The sequence below is a fragment of the Drosophila mauritiana genome, chromosome 2L (genome assembly GCF_004382145.1).
Source record: "Drosophila mauritiana strain mau12 chromosome 2L, ASM438214v1, whole genome shotgun sequence".
Taxonomy (NCBI): Eukaryota; Metazoa; Arthropoda; class Insecta; order Diptera; family Drosophilidae; genus Drosophila; species Drosophila mauritiana.
The window spans coordinates 34,846-50,148 of record NC_046667.1 but is presented as its reverse complement, the minus strand read 5'-3'; positions in this window follow the sequence as shown (position 1 = coordinate 50,148).

Genomic DNA, 15,303 nt, shown 5'->3' with positions numbered 1-15,303 from the left:
TGGCCAGTCCTCCGGCGGAAAGCCTAGGGTAGTATAATATGTTTTCTTTTACTGTAATATGGTTGGGTTTCTTTTCTGATGTATTCTTTTTTGGTTTCACATATTTGACAATCAAGTTCTTAGGAATATTTTTGAACTTAAATATAAAGTACAATAGTATGCTTATGATAGTAATTGTAAATGTGGCTAATTATCATCAATATGCTGTAATAATTTATGCGGGATTTAATTATTTCTTTTGAACAAAAGTTCTAGTTTTGTTACATTATTGCTTAAATAAACGCTTTGGGAAAAAGCTAGCATTGTATTTGACAGTATAAATTCATCTACTTGAATAGAGCAATTGAGAATTTTAATGACAGTATTTCCTTCTATGAATATATTTCTTTGTTTATACAATTTTAATTTAGGACAGTTTTTAATAGAAATAGAATTACTAAATTTCTAACGATTTGCAAAATAAACTGCCCTAATCACAAACAAAATTGTCACCCCACATTTTTGAAAATTTTTGGATATTTGTTCAAAGTTTATCGCGTTATTGAATTGTTATCAAATGCCTCTGTCCCAGAATAAATACAATTTCAGCGATGCTTAACTCTTCATGTTGGCCTCGCATACACACATATTTTTATATGTACGTTTGTACATAAGTTCTTAAATCGGGCATCCTTGTTTCGTGACTTACGTTTTCGTTTCATTTCCGAATTCAAGGCTTTTCACCCAATATGCTGATGGCAAAATACAAAACGAATATCGAATAATGTGCTCTCTGAGAACGTGCAAAACGAAGTCGCAAAGAAAAACAAGTAATAACAAACTGTATATCACGGACGTTGGCTCCTGGAATTTGTGTGCTTGACGATTTTCTCTGCCTTCTCTCGGGCAAAGCTCGTTTTCGCCTTTTTGTGATGTAGAACTTAGTCTAGGTGATCGGCTTTCAATTATTTTTCGGTTCTTGACTGCGGCGGAAGTGTGTCGATTAGCTCTGTTTTTTTTCGGGAAAAAAAGTATTGCAAACATGTAACGACGCGTGTGCTGTACATACAGTATGTCAAGAAACTGTTTACACACTGTGTAATAAGTTAAATATTTCACAGTGTGTAAACAGTTTCTTGACATACTGTATATATTTTTGTAAAATGAATTATTTAATGTAAGTAAAAGTCATTTAATTGTAATTATAAATTCTTTTTTTTAAACATAATCCTTCTAAAAATCTTTTTTGAACTTTTATTGAATATAATCATACAAAAACAACCAAATTAATCTCAAAAATTATTAAATATTAAATTATGTGACTATTAATACTAAAATTTACAAAATAATTATTGAAGTATTTTTTTGTTCCAAATCCTTGTCTTATAGATATCTTATATAGATATTTCAAAAACAAATTAAACCAAAAATGTTTATACATCTTAAAAACCTATTTGTTTAAAAAATATTGGCCCAATTTTTACACCACACAAATAACAATTAATTAAATAGTACATCGACAAGTTTTGCAAATGTACGCTTTTTTTTCTTTAACATAAAAGGTAATTGAAACAAACAACAAAACAAAATAATTCTTTCAAATCTGAAGAAAAAAACACAGTGCCGAACCTATTTTTTGCCAAAGTTAATCATATCAGACTTTATTATACTTTTTCCCATGGAATATGTTGTTAACTTTCAACAAGCTTCTCTGTTATTTTGTAAATATGTCTTTTCATTGCCACTCAACTTCCAAAACCCACAAGCCGCTCAACATTGTCGCGCCCCACCATTATTTTATTATTTTGAATTCCGAGTCTAGACTTTGGTGCTACCTAGGAAAATTTCATATTTAATGTCAATTAAAACTTGTTTTGCACGTTCAGAAAGAGCGTGCAACGACTGTTTTGAATTGCATTTAAATGTGGGCATGGCAGTTTTCGGCAGTTTTAGTGCGTTTGAGTGGCTTGGGAAAAAGTTTTTTGGTAAATCGATAGTATTTGCAGAACTAATAAAATTATGAAAGAATACCCAAACATTGTTACAAAAATTATGGCGTTTTTAGTCATACTTTAAATAATATTACATATATTTAGATAAGTGACGTAAGTTTATTTTGCAAAAAATCGTAAACATTTTATTTTAAAGTTTTTTATTTATAATCCTGCCTAAAACTATTTTCTGACAGAAAATCAAGAAATGAATTTTTTGAATATTGGTCTACGTACATATGCGCTGGTTGAACCTGTAATTGCGCTTAAACCTAAGCCCCACATTATCAATTTCAGCATACTTTAAACAATTGTTAAAAGCCAATATTTATTTAATTTTATTAATTTTGTCGAAAAAAAACTATTTATTGGCGGAATATCAGTAACTTTTACAAAAAATGCGTCCTTTGGTCACCGCGTAAAACCCACACAAACCAGTTTAGATAGTTTTGAAGCCTTAACATTATAGTCAGTTTTCTTAGATTTTAGAGTAATCATCATGTAATTTGAGAAAAATGTGTAATAAAATAATATTAGGTTTGGAAAGTCGAACAATAGGAATTTTTTCCACCCTAATCTATATTTTTATACGCGTTACTCGTAGAGTAAAAGGGTATTCTAGATTCGTTAAAAAGTAAGTAACAGGCAGAAGGAAGCGTGTTCGACTATATAAAGTATATATATTCTTGATCAGGATCAATAGCCGAGTCGATCTGGTCATGTCCGTATGAACGTCTCGATCTCAAGAAATATGAAAGCTAGATGGTTGTGATTCAGCGTACAGATTTTGAGACATAGACGCAGTGCAAGTTTATTGACACATGTTGCCGCGCCCACTCTAACTCCCAAAAACCGTCAAAAACTGCCACGCCCACTTTTTTGAAATTTTGTTTGGATATTTTTTTTTAGTTTTATTAGTTTTGTAAATTTTTATCGATATGCAAAAAAGTTTTCGCCACGCCCACTCTAACGCCCTAAAGCTGCCCCAAACTGCAAACCCCACACTTTTGAAAATTTGTTGGATATTTTTTCATAGTTTTACTAGTCTTGTACATCTCTATCGACTTGCCAAAAAACGTTTTGCCCGCTCTGACGCCCTAAAACCGCTCAATACTGTGACGCCCACATTTTTGATATATTTGTGGATATTATTTCATCGTTTTATTAGTCTTGTAAATTTCTATCGACTTGTCAAAAAACTTTTTGCCACGCCCACTTAGAAAAAATTAGATCAAATTAATCATTTTTCAAAATTGAAAAAGAGGAGCGCGCTTTTTTCTCCTATGGGTCCGCATCTGAAAATGGCGGCGGCCAAAACAGTATAAACATTTAAGTTGCCTCTCATCCTTCCTTTCACATTGCGACCCAATATGGCCGCGAAAGAGAGTGGCCTAGATATTTCTCTCACCTCTATAGAGCATCGTAAAATGGCTACGGGCAAATTAAATGCAGCTATATATTTAAGTTGCGTCCGATATTGTGTGACGTGTGGGGAAGATACGCACATAGAAATATGATAAAAAAAAAAAACAATAATAGAAAAAAAAGTTGTCTCGTTCGTCCACCGCCATTTTGGGTTGCCAAAAATTCGAAGAGGACAATATGTTGGGACTCCTCTCGCATAAGCCTTTATTCTTGGTAATATGGGAGAGAAAATGAAAAGCAATCTATGATAAATATCTCTCTTGCTCTTGCTGTCAAGCATTGCAAGCGCCCTTTTTACTCCTATTGAGCCGCACTTGAAAATGGAGGCGGGCGAAAAAAAAGAAATATTTAATTTGCGTCTCATCCTTTATTCCATATTGCGACCCTAAGTAGTCGCTAAAGAGAGAGGAGTGGCCTAGTTATTGCTCTCACCTCGTACGCCGCCATTTTGGGTTGCCAACAAATCGAAGGGCACAATATGTTGGCACTCCTCTCGCATACGCGATCATTTTTGGTGCCTATAATATGGGAGAAAAAAAATGAGAGACAATCTGAATATCTCTCTTGCTCTCCTTGTCGTGCGTTGTCATTTTGTGCTTGCGGTAATATAAGACAGAATGAGAGGCAGGCATTATTAATTCAACCCTATTTTGAGCGGCCATTTTGTTCTGCATTTAACGTTGCGATGAATTTCTTTCTGATTAGCGGCAATTTGAATATACTGTCATCTCGTTCGTCCGCCGCCATTTTGGGTTGCCGAAAATTCAAAGAGTATAATATGTTGGCACTCCTCTCGCATACGCGATCATTCTTTGTAATATGGAAGAGAAAATGAGAGGCACTCTAAATATCTCTATTGCTCTCGCTGTCGAGTATTGGCATTTTGGGTTTGCGGTTTTTTTTTTAATTTTCAGCGCCTATTGACGCTGGCATTTTTTTGTTCTTTTTTTTTTTTTTAGTATATAGATACAATTTATGGCACATAATAATGTTGGATTTCTTGGCGGCAGTTATGCGCGCCATAGTTTCAAGTAACAATTTAAGATTTAAAATTTAAATTAAAATAGAGCATTTTCTTGCTGCGTTCCTGTTGTTTTCATATTTAATAGCTGCTGTGCATGCGCCTCTTCCGGATTTATCAACCCGACGACGCAGCTGGTAATCGATATGCTAGTAATTTTCCCGCCAGCTTGTTATCGAAATGTCGCGCGTTTTTGGGCGAGGTTAATCGGTTTTTGATTTGCTAGTATTTTTCCGCCATCTTGTTATCGGCTTTTGGTATAAATACTCGCGTTAGTCGGTATCGTTGGTAATTCTGAAAAGCTGGTCTCTCCACTCCTAGGAGGCACTATATAAGCGCGGCCGCTACAACTGATAGATCACTCTGCAAGAGGCAGTCGTTCAGTGCAGAGTCACTTTGGTAAACTGCCCGTGGAGTAAAAGACGCTGGTGCGTCATATTGCACCAGAATTAGGGCCAGTTCCGGATGCGAGTATCTACGGGTACGGCTAACATGGCGTTTAGAAAGCTGGAGATCGGCCGCCAGAATACAGTGAAAGCTCCGCGGCAACACCGTCTGGTATCCAAAAGGAAAACGAGGACGCCAAGCTGACGCACTAGCGCATGGAGCGGCGATGGTGGACCCGCCCACACCTCCGAGAAGGAGGACCCCCGGCGGCTACCCACCCCTCGGCATGGCCAGGAGGAGGTGGTGCCCCAGCCCCAACACTGGCCACAGTCCCCGCCAGTGGAAACCCAGAGGAACCCACCCACACCACCGGGAAGGATGACGGCGGGCGTGGAAAGAGGAAAGGGGAAAAAGGAAAGGAGGGGAGGAGGAGTACGAGGACGCCAAGCTGACCCAGTAGCGCATGGACCAGCGAGCGGGGATGGTGGACCCGCCCACATCTCCGAGAAGGAGGACCCCCGGCGGCTACCCACCCCTCGGCATGGCCAGGAGGAGGTGGTGCCCCAGCCCCAACACTGGCCACAGTCCCCGCCAGTGGAAACCCAGAGGAACCCACCCACACCACCGGGAAGGATGACGGCGGGCGTGGAAAGAGGAAAGGGGAAAAAGGAAAGGAGGGGAGGAGGAGTACGAGGACGCCAAGCTGACCCAGTAGCGCATGGACCAGCGAGCGGGGATGGTGGACCCGCCCACATCTCCGAGAAGGAGGACCCCCGGCGGCTACCCACCCCTCGGCATGGCCAGGAGGAGGTGGTGCCCCAGCCCCAACACTGGCCACAGTCCCCGCCAGTGGAAACCCAGAGGAACCCACCCACACCACCGGGAAAAAAAATAAATATTTAATTTGCGTCTCATCGTTTATTCCATATTGCGACCCTAAGTAGTCGCTAAAGAAAGAGGAGTGGCCTAGTTGTTGCTCTCACCTCTTACGCCGCCATTTTGGGTTGCCAACAAATCGAAGGGCACAATATGTTGGCACTCCTCTCGCATACGCGATCATTTTTGGTGCCTATAATATGGGAGAAAAAAAATGAGAGACAATCTGAATATCTCTCTTGCTCTCCTTGTCGTGCGTTGTCATTTTGTGCTTGCGGTAATATAAGACAGAATGAGAGGCAGGCATTATTAATTCAACCCTATTTTGAGCGGCCATTTTGTTCTGCATTTAACGATGCGATGAATTTTTTTCTGATTAGCGGCAATTTGTATATACTGTCATCTCGTTCGTCCGCCGCCATTTTGGGTTGCCAAAAATTCAAAGAGGATAATATGTTGGCACTCCTCTCGCATACGCGATCATTCTTGGTTATATGGAAGAGAAAATGAGAGGCACTCTAAATATCTCTATTGGTCTCGCTGTCGAGTATTGGCATTTTAGGTTTGCGGTGTTTTTTTTTAATTTTCAGCGCCTATTGACGCTGGCATTTTTTTGTTCTTTTTTTTTTTTTAGTATATAGATACAATTTATGGCACATAATAATGTAGGATTTCTTGGCGGCTGTTATGCGCGCCATAATTTCAAGTAACAATTTAAGATTTAAAATTTAAATTAAAAGAGAGCATTTTCTTGCTGCCTTCCTGTTGTTTTCATATTTAATAGCTGCTGTGCATGCGCCTCTTCCGGATTTATCAACCCGACGACGCAGCTGGTAATCGATATGCTAGTAATTTTCCCGCCATCTTGTTATCGGCTTTTGGTATAAATACTCGCGATAGTCGGTATCGTTGGTAATTCTGAAAAGCTGGTCTCTCCACTCCTAGGAGGCACTATATAAGCGCGGCAGCTACAACTGATAGATCACTCTGCAAGAGGCAGTCGTTCAGTGCAGAGTCAATTTGGTAAACTGCCCGTGGAGTGAAAGGCGCTGGTGCGTCATATTGCACCAGAATTAAGGCCAGTTCCGGATGCGAGTATCTACGGGTACGGCTAACATGGCGTTTAGAAAGCTGGAGATCGGCCTCCAGAATACAGTGAAAGCTCCGCTGCAACACCGTCTGGTATCCAAAAGGAAAACGAGGACGCCAAGCTGACCCAGTAGCGCATGGAGCGGCGATGGTGGACCCGCCCACACCTCCGAGAAGGAGGAGCCCCGGCGGCTACCCACCCCTCGGCATGGCCAGGAGGAGGTGGTGCCCCAGCCCCAACACTGGCCACAGTCCCCGCCAGTGGAAACCCAGAGGAACCCACCCACACCACCGGGAAGGATGACGGCGGGCGTGGAAAGAGGAAAGGGGAAAAAGGAAAGGAGGGGAGGAGGAGTACGAGGACGCCAAGCTGACCCAGTAGCGCATGGACCAGCGAGCGGGGATGGTGGACCCGCCCACATCTCCGAGAAGGAGGACCCCCGGCGGCTACCCACCCCTCGGCATGGCCAGGAGGAGGTGGTGCCCCAGCCCCAACACTGGCCACAGTCCCCGCCAGTGGAAACCCAGAGGAACCCACCCACACCACCGGGAAGGATGACGGCGGGCGTGGAAAGAGGAAAGGGGAAAAAGGAAAGGAGGGGAGGAGGAGTACGAGGACGCCAAGCTGACCCAGTAGCGCATGGACCAGCGAGCGGGGATGGTGGACCCGCCCACATCTCCGAGAAGGAGGACCCCCGGCGGCTACCCACCCCTCGGCATGGCCAGGAGGAGGTGGTGCCCCAGCCCCAACACTGGCCACAGTCCCCGCCAGTGGAAACCCAGAGGAACCCACCCACACCACCGGGAAAAAAAATAAATATTTAATTTGCGTCTCATCGTTTATTCCATATTGCGACCCTAAGTAGTCGCTAAAGAAAGAGGAGTGGCCTAGTTGTTGCTCTCACCTCTTACGCCGCCATTTTGGGTTGCCAACAAATCGAAGGGCACAATATGTTGGCACTCCTCTCGCATACGCGATCATTTTTGGTGCCTATAATATGGGAGAAAAAAAATGAGAGACAATCTGAATATCTCTCTTGCTCTCCTTGTCGTGCGTTGTCATTTTGTGCTTGCGGTAATATAAGACAGAATGAGAGGCAGGCATTATTAATTCAACCCTATTTTGAGCGGCCATTTTGTTCTGCATTTAACGATGCGATGAATTTTTTTCTGATTAGCGGCAATTTGTATATACTGTCATCTCGTTCGTCCGCCGCCATTTTGGGTTGCCAAAAATTCAAAGAGGATAATATGTTGGCACTCCTCTCGCATACGCGATCATTCTTGGTTATATGGAAGAGAAAATGAGAGGCACTCTAAATATCTCTATTGGTCTCGCTGTCGAGTATTGGCATTTTAGGTTTGCGGTGTTTTTTTTTAATTTTCAGCGCCTATTGACGCTGGCATTTTTTTGTTCTTTTTTTTTTTTTAGTATATAGATACAATTTATGGCACATAATAATGTAGGATTTCTTGGCGGCTGTTATGCGCGCCATAATTTCAAGTAACAATTTAAGATTTAAAATTTAAATTAAAAGAGAGCATTTTCTTGCTGCCTTCCTGTTGTTTTCATATTTAATAGCTGCTGTGCATGCGCCTCTTCCGGATTTATCAACCCGACGACGCAGCTGGTAATCGATATGCTAGTAATTTTCCCGCCATCTTGTTATCGGCTTTTGGTATAAATACTCGCGATAGTCGGTATCGTTGGTAATTCTGAAAAGCTGGTCTCTCCACTCCTAGGAGGCACTATATAAGCGCGGCAGCTACAACTGATAGATCACTCTGCAAGAGGCAGTCGTTCAGTGCAGAGTCAATTTGGTAAACTGCCCGTGGAGTGAAAGGCGCTGGTGCGTCATATTGCACCAGAATTAAGGCCAGTTCCGGATGCGAGTATCTACGGGTACGGCTAACATGGCGTTTAGAAAGCTGGAGATCGGCCTCCAGAATACAGTGAAAGCTCCGCTGCAACACCGTCTGGTATCCAAAAGGAAAACGAGGACGCCAAGCTGACCCAGTAGCGCATGGAGCGGCGATGGTGGACCCGCCCACACCTCCGAGAAGGAGGAGCCCCGGCGGCTACCCACCCCTCGGCATGGCCAGGAGGAGGTGGTGCCCCAGCCCCAACACTGGCCACAGTCCCCGCCAGTGGAAACCCAGAGGAACCCACCCACACCACCGGGAAGGATGACGGCGGGCGTGGAAAGAGGAAAGGGGAAAAAGGAAAGGAGGGGAGGAGGAGTACGAGGACGCCAAGCTGACCCAGTAGCGCATGGACCAGCGAGCGGGGATGGTGGACCCGCCCACATCTCCGAGAAGGAGGACCCCCGGCGGCTACCCACCCCTCGGCATGGCCAGGAGGAGGTGGTGCCCCAGCCCCAACACTGGCCACAGTCCCCGCCAGTGGAAACCCAGAGGAACCCACCCACACCACCGGGAAGGATGACGGCGGGCGTGGAAAGAGGAAAGGGGAAAAAGGAAAGGAGGGGAGGAGGAGTACGAGGACGCCAAGCTGACCCAGTAGCGCATGGACCAGCGAGCGGGGATGGTGGACCCGCCCACATCTCCGAGAAGGAGGACCCCCGGCGGCTACCCACCCCTCGGCATGGCCAGGAGGAGGTGGTGCCCCAGCCCCAACACTGGCCACAGTCCCCGCCAGTGGAAACCCAGAGGAACCCACCCACACCACCGGGAAGGATGACGGCGGGCGTGGAAAGAGGAAAGGGGAAAAAGGAAAGGAGGGGAGGAGGAGTACGAGGACGCCAAGCTGACCCAGTAGCGCATGGACCAGCGAGCGGGGATGGTGGACCCGCCCACATCTCCGAGAAGGAGGACCCCCGGCGGCTACCCACCCCTCGGCATGGCCAGGAGGAGGTGGTGCCCCAGCCCCAACACTGGCCACAGTCCCCGCCAGTGGAAACCCAGAGGAACCCACCCACACCACCGGGAAGGATGACGGCGGGCGTGGAAAGAGGAAAGGGGAAAAAGGAAAGGAGGGGAGGAGGAGTACGAGGACGCCAAGCTGACCCAGTAGCGCATGGACCAGCGAGCGGGGATGGTGGACCCGCCCACATCTCCGAGAAGGAGGACCCCCGGCGGCTACCCACCCCTCGGCATGGCCAGGAGGAGGTGGTGCCCCAGCCCCAACACTGGCCACAGTCCCCGCCAGTGGAAACCCAGAGGAACCCACCCACACCACCGGGAAAAAAAATAAATATTTAATTTGCGTCTCATCGTTTATTCCATATTGCGACCCTAAGTAGTCGCTAAAGAAAGAGGAGTGGCCTAGTTGTTGCTCTCACCTCTTACGCCGCCATTTTGGGTTGCCAACAAATCGAAGGGCACAATATGTTGGCACTCCTCTCGCATACGCGATCATTTTTGGTGCCTATAATATGGGAGAAAAAAAATGAGAGACAATCTGAATATCTCTCTTGCTCTCCTTGTCGTGCGTTGTCATTTTGTGCTTGCGGTAATATAAGACAGAATGAGAGGCAGGCATTATTAATTCAACCCTATTTTGAGCGGCCATTTTGTTCTGCATTTAACGATGCGATGAATTTTTTTCTGATTAGCGGCAATTTGTATATACTGTCATCTCGTTCGTCCGCCGCCATTTTGGGTTGCCAAAAATTCAAAGAGGATAATATGTTGGCACTCCTCTCGCATACGCGATCATTCTTGGTTATATGGAAGAGAAAATGAGAGGCACTCTAAATATCTCTATTGGTCTCGCTGTCGAGTATTGGCATTTTAGGTTTGCGGTGTTTTTTTTTAATTTTCAGCGCCTATTGACGCTGGCATTTTTTTGTTCTTTTTTTTTTTTTAGTATATAGATACAATTTATGGCACATAATAATGTAGGATTTCTTGGCGGCTGTTATGCGCGCCATAATTTCAAGTAACAATTTAAGATTTAAAATTTAAATTAAAAGAGAGCATTTTCTTGCTGCCTTCCTGTTGTTTTCATATTTAATAGCTGCTGTGCATGCGCCTCTTCCGGATTTATCAACCCGACGACGCAGCTGGTAATCGATATGCTAGTAATTTTCCCGCCATCTTGTTATCGGCTTTTGGTATAAATACTCGCGATAGTCGGTATCGTTGGTAATTCTGAAAAGCTGGTCTCTCCACTCCTAGGAGGCACTATATAAGCGCGGCAGCTACAACTGATAGATCACTCTGCAAGAGGCAGTCGTTCAGTGCAGAGTCAATTTGGTAAACTGCCCGTGGAGTGAAAGGCGCTGGTGCGTCATATTGCACCAGAATTAAGGCCAGTTCCGGATGCGAGTATCTACGGGTACGGCTAACATGGCGTTTAGAAAGCTGGAGATCGGCCTCCAGAATACAGTGAAAGCTCCGCTGCAACACCGTCTGGTATCCAAAAGGAAAACGAGGACGCCAAGCTGACCCAGTAGCGCATGGAGCGGCGATGGTGGACCCGCCCACACCTCCGAGAAGGAGGAGCCCCGGCGGCTACCCACCCCTCGGCATGGCCAGGAGGAGGTGGTGCCCCAGCCCCAACACTGGCCACAGTCCCCGCCAGTGGAAACCCAGAGGAACCCACCCACACCACCGGGAAGGATGACGGCGGGCGTGGAAAGAGGAAAGGGGAAAAAGGAAAGGAGGGGAGGAGGAGTACGAGGACGCCAAGCTGACCCAGTAGCGCATGGACCAGCGAGCGGGGATGGTGGACCCGCCCACATCTCCGAGAAGGAGGACCCCCGGCGGCTACCCACCCCTCGGCATGGCCAGGAGGAGGTGGTGCCCCAGCCCCAACACTGGCCACAGTCCCCGCCAGTGGAAACCCAGAGGAACCCACCCACACCACCGGGAAGGATGACGGCGGGCGTGGAAAGAGGAAAGGGGAAAAAGGAAAGGAGGGGAGGAGGAGTACGAGGACGCCAAGCTGACCCAGTAGCGCATGGACCAGCGAGCGGGGATGGTGGACCCGCCCACATCTCCGAGAAGGAGGACCCCCGGCGGCTACCCACCCCTCGGCATGGCCAGGAGGAGGTGGTGCCCCAGCCCCAACACTGGCCACAGTCCCCGCCAGTGGAAACCCAGAGGAACCCACCCACACCACCGGGAAGGATGACGGCGGGCGTGGAAAGAGGAAAGGGGAAAAAGGAAAGGAGGGGAGGAGGAGTACGAGGACGCCAAGCTGACCCAGTAGCGCATGGACCAGCGAGCGGGGATGGTGGACCCGCCCACATCTCCGAGAAGGAGGACCCCCGGCGGCTACCCACCCCTCGGCATGGCCAGGAGGAGGTGGTGCCCCAGCCCCAACACTGGCCACAGTCCCCGCCAGTGGAAACCCAGAGGAACCCACCCACACCACCGGGAAAAAAAATAAATATTTAATTTGCGTCTCATCGTTTATTCCATATTGCGACCCTAAGTAGTCGCTAAAGAAAGAGGAGTGGCCTAGTTGTTGCTCTCACCTCTTACGCCGCCATTTTGGGTTGCCAACAAATCGAAGGGCACAATATGTTGGCACTCCTCTCGCATACGCGATCATTTTTGGTGCCTATAATATGGGAGAAAAAAAATGAGAGACAATCTGAATATCTCTCTTGCTCTCCTTGTCGTGCGTTGTCATTTTGTGCTTGCGGTAATATAAGACAGAATGAGAGGCAGGCATTATTAATTCAACCCTATTTTGAGCGGCCATTTTGTTCTGCATTTAACGATGCGATGAATTTTTTTCTGATTAGCGGCAATTTGTATATACTGTCATCTCGTTCGTCCGCCGCCATTTTGGGTTGCCAAAAATTCAAAGAGGATAATATGTTGGCACTCCTCTCGCATACGCGATCATTCTTGGTTATATGGAAGAGAAAATGAGAGGCACTCTAAATATCTCTATTGGTCTCGCTGTCGAGTATTGGCATTTTAGGTTTGCGGTGTTTTTTTTTAATTTTCAGCGCCTATTGACGCTGGCATTTTTTTGTTCTTTTTTTTTTTTTAGTATATAGATACAATTTATGGCACATAATAATGTAGGATTTCTTGGCGGCTGTTATGCGCGCCATAATTTCAAGTAACAATTTAAGATTTAAAATTTAAATTAAAAGAGAGCATTTTCTTGCTGCCTTCCTGTTGTTTTCATATTTAATAGCTGCTGTGCATGCGCCTCTTCCGGATTTATCAACCCGACGACGCAGCTGGTAATCGATATGCTAGTAATTTTCCCGCCATCTTGTTATCGGCTTTTGGTATAAATACTCGCGATAGTCGGTATCGTTGGTAATTCTGAAAAGCTGGTCTCTCCACTCCTAGGAGGCACTATATAAGCGCGGCAGCTACAACTGATAGATCACTCTGCAAGAGGCAGTCGTTCAGTGCAGAGTCAATTTGGTAAACTGCCCGTGGAGTGAAAGGCGCTGGTGCGTCATATTGCACCAGAATTAAGGCCAGTTCCGGATGCGAGTATCTACGGGTACGGCTAACATGGCGTTTAGAAAGCTGGAGATCGGCCTCCAGAATACAGTGAAAGCTCCGCTGCAACACCGTCTGGTATCCAAAAGGAAAACGAGGACGCCAAGCTGACCCAGTAGCGCATGGAGCGGCGATGGTGGACCCGCCCACACCTCCGAGAAGGAGGAGCCCCGGCGGCTACCCACCCCTCGGCATGGCCAGGAGGAGGTGGTGCCCCAGCCCCAACACTGGCCACAGTCCCCGCCAGTGGAAACCCAGAGGAACCCACCCACACCACCGGGAAGGATGACGGCGGGCGTGGAAAGAGGAAAGGGGAAAAAGGAAAGGAGGGGAGGAGGAGTACGAGGACGCCAAGCTGACCCAGTAGCGCATGGACCAGCGAGCGGGGATGGTGGACCCGCCCACATCTCCGAGAAGGAGGACCCCCGGCGGCTACCCACCCCTCGGCATGGCCAGGAGGAGGTGGTGCCCCAGCCCCAACACTGGCCACAGTCCCCGCCAGTGGAAACCCAGAGGAACCCACCCACACCACCGGGAAGGATGACGGCGGGCGTGGAAAGAGGAAAGGGGAAAAAGGAAAGGAGGGGAGGAGGAGTACGAGGACGCCAAGCTGACCCAGTAGCGCATGGACCAGCGAGCGGGGATGGTGGACCCGCCCACATCTCCGAGAAGGAGGACCCCCGGCGGCTACCCACCCCTCGGCATGGCCAGGAGGAGGTGGTGCCCCAGCCCCAAGACTGGCCACAGTCCCCGCCAGTGGAAACCCAGAGGAACCCACCCACACCACCGGGAAGGATGACGGCGGGCGTGGAAAGAGGAAAGGGGAAAAAGGAAAGGAGGGGAGGAGGAGTACGAGGACGCCAAGCTGACCCAGTAGCGCATGGACCAGCGAGCGGGGATGGTGGACCCGCCCACATCTCCGAGAAGGAGGACCCCCGGCGGCTACCCACCCCTCGGCATGGCCAGGAGGAGGTGGTGCCCCAGCCCCAACACTGGCCACAGTCCCCGCCAGTGGAAACCCAGAGGAACCCACCCACACCACCGGGAAGGATGACGGCGGGCGTGGAAAGAGGAAAGGGGAAAAAGGAAAGGAGGGGAGGAGGAGTACGAGGACGCCAAGCTGACCCAGTAGCGCATGGACCAGCGAGCGGGGATGGTGGACCCGCCCACATCTCCGAGAAGGAGGACCCCCGGCGGCTACCCACCCCTCGGCATGGCCAGGAGGAGGTGGTGCCCCAGCCCCAACACTGGCCACAGTCCCCGCCAGTGGAAACCCAGAGGAACCCACCCACACCACCGGGAAAAAAAATAAATATTTAATTTGCGTCTCATCGTTTATTCCATATTGCGACCCTAAGTAGTCGCTAAAGAAAGAGGAGTGGCCTAGTTGTTGCTCTCACCTCTTACGCCGCCATTTTGGGTTGCCAACAAATCGAAGGGCACAATATGTTGGCACTCCTCTCGCATACGCGATCATTTTTGGTGCCTATAATATGGGAGAAAAAAAATGAGAGACAATCTGAATATCTCTCTTGCTCTCCTTGTCGTGCGTTGTCATTTTGTGCTTGCGGTAATATAAGACAGAATGAGAGGCAGGCATTATTAATTCAACCCTATTTTGAGCGGCCATTTTGTTCTGCATTTAACGATGCGATGAATTTTTTTCTGATTAGCGGCAATTTGTATATACTGTCATCTCGTTCGTCCGCCGCCATTTTGGGTTGCCAAAAATTCAAAGAGGATAATATGTTGGCACTCCTCTCGCATACGCGATCATTCTTGGTTATATGGAAGAGAAAATGAGAGGCACTCTAAATATCTCTATTGGTCTCGCTGTCGAGTATTGGCATTTTAGGTTTGCGGTGTTTTTTTTTAATTTTCAGCGCCTATTGACGCTGGCATTTTTTTGTTCTTTTTTTTTTTTTAGTATATAGATACAATTTATGGCACATAATAATGTAGGATTTCTTGGCGGCTGTTATGCGCGCCATAATTTCAAGTAACAATTTAAGATTTAAAATTTAAATTAAAAGAGAGCATTTTCTTGCTGCCTTCCTGTTGTTTTCATATTTAATAGCTGCTGTGCATGCGCCT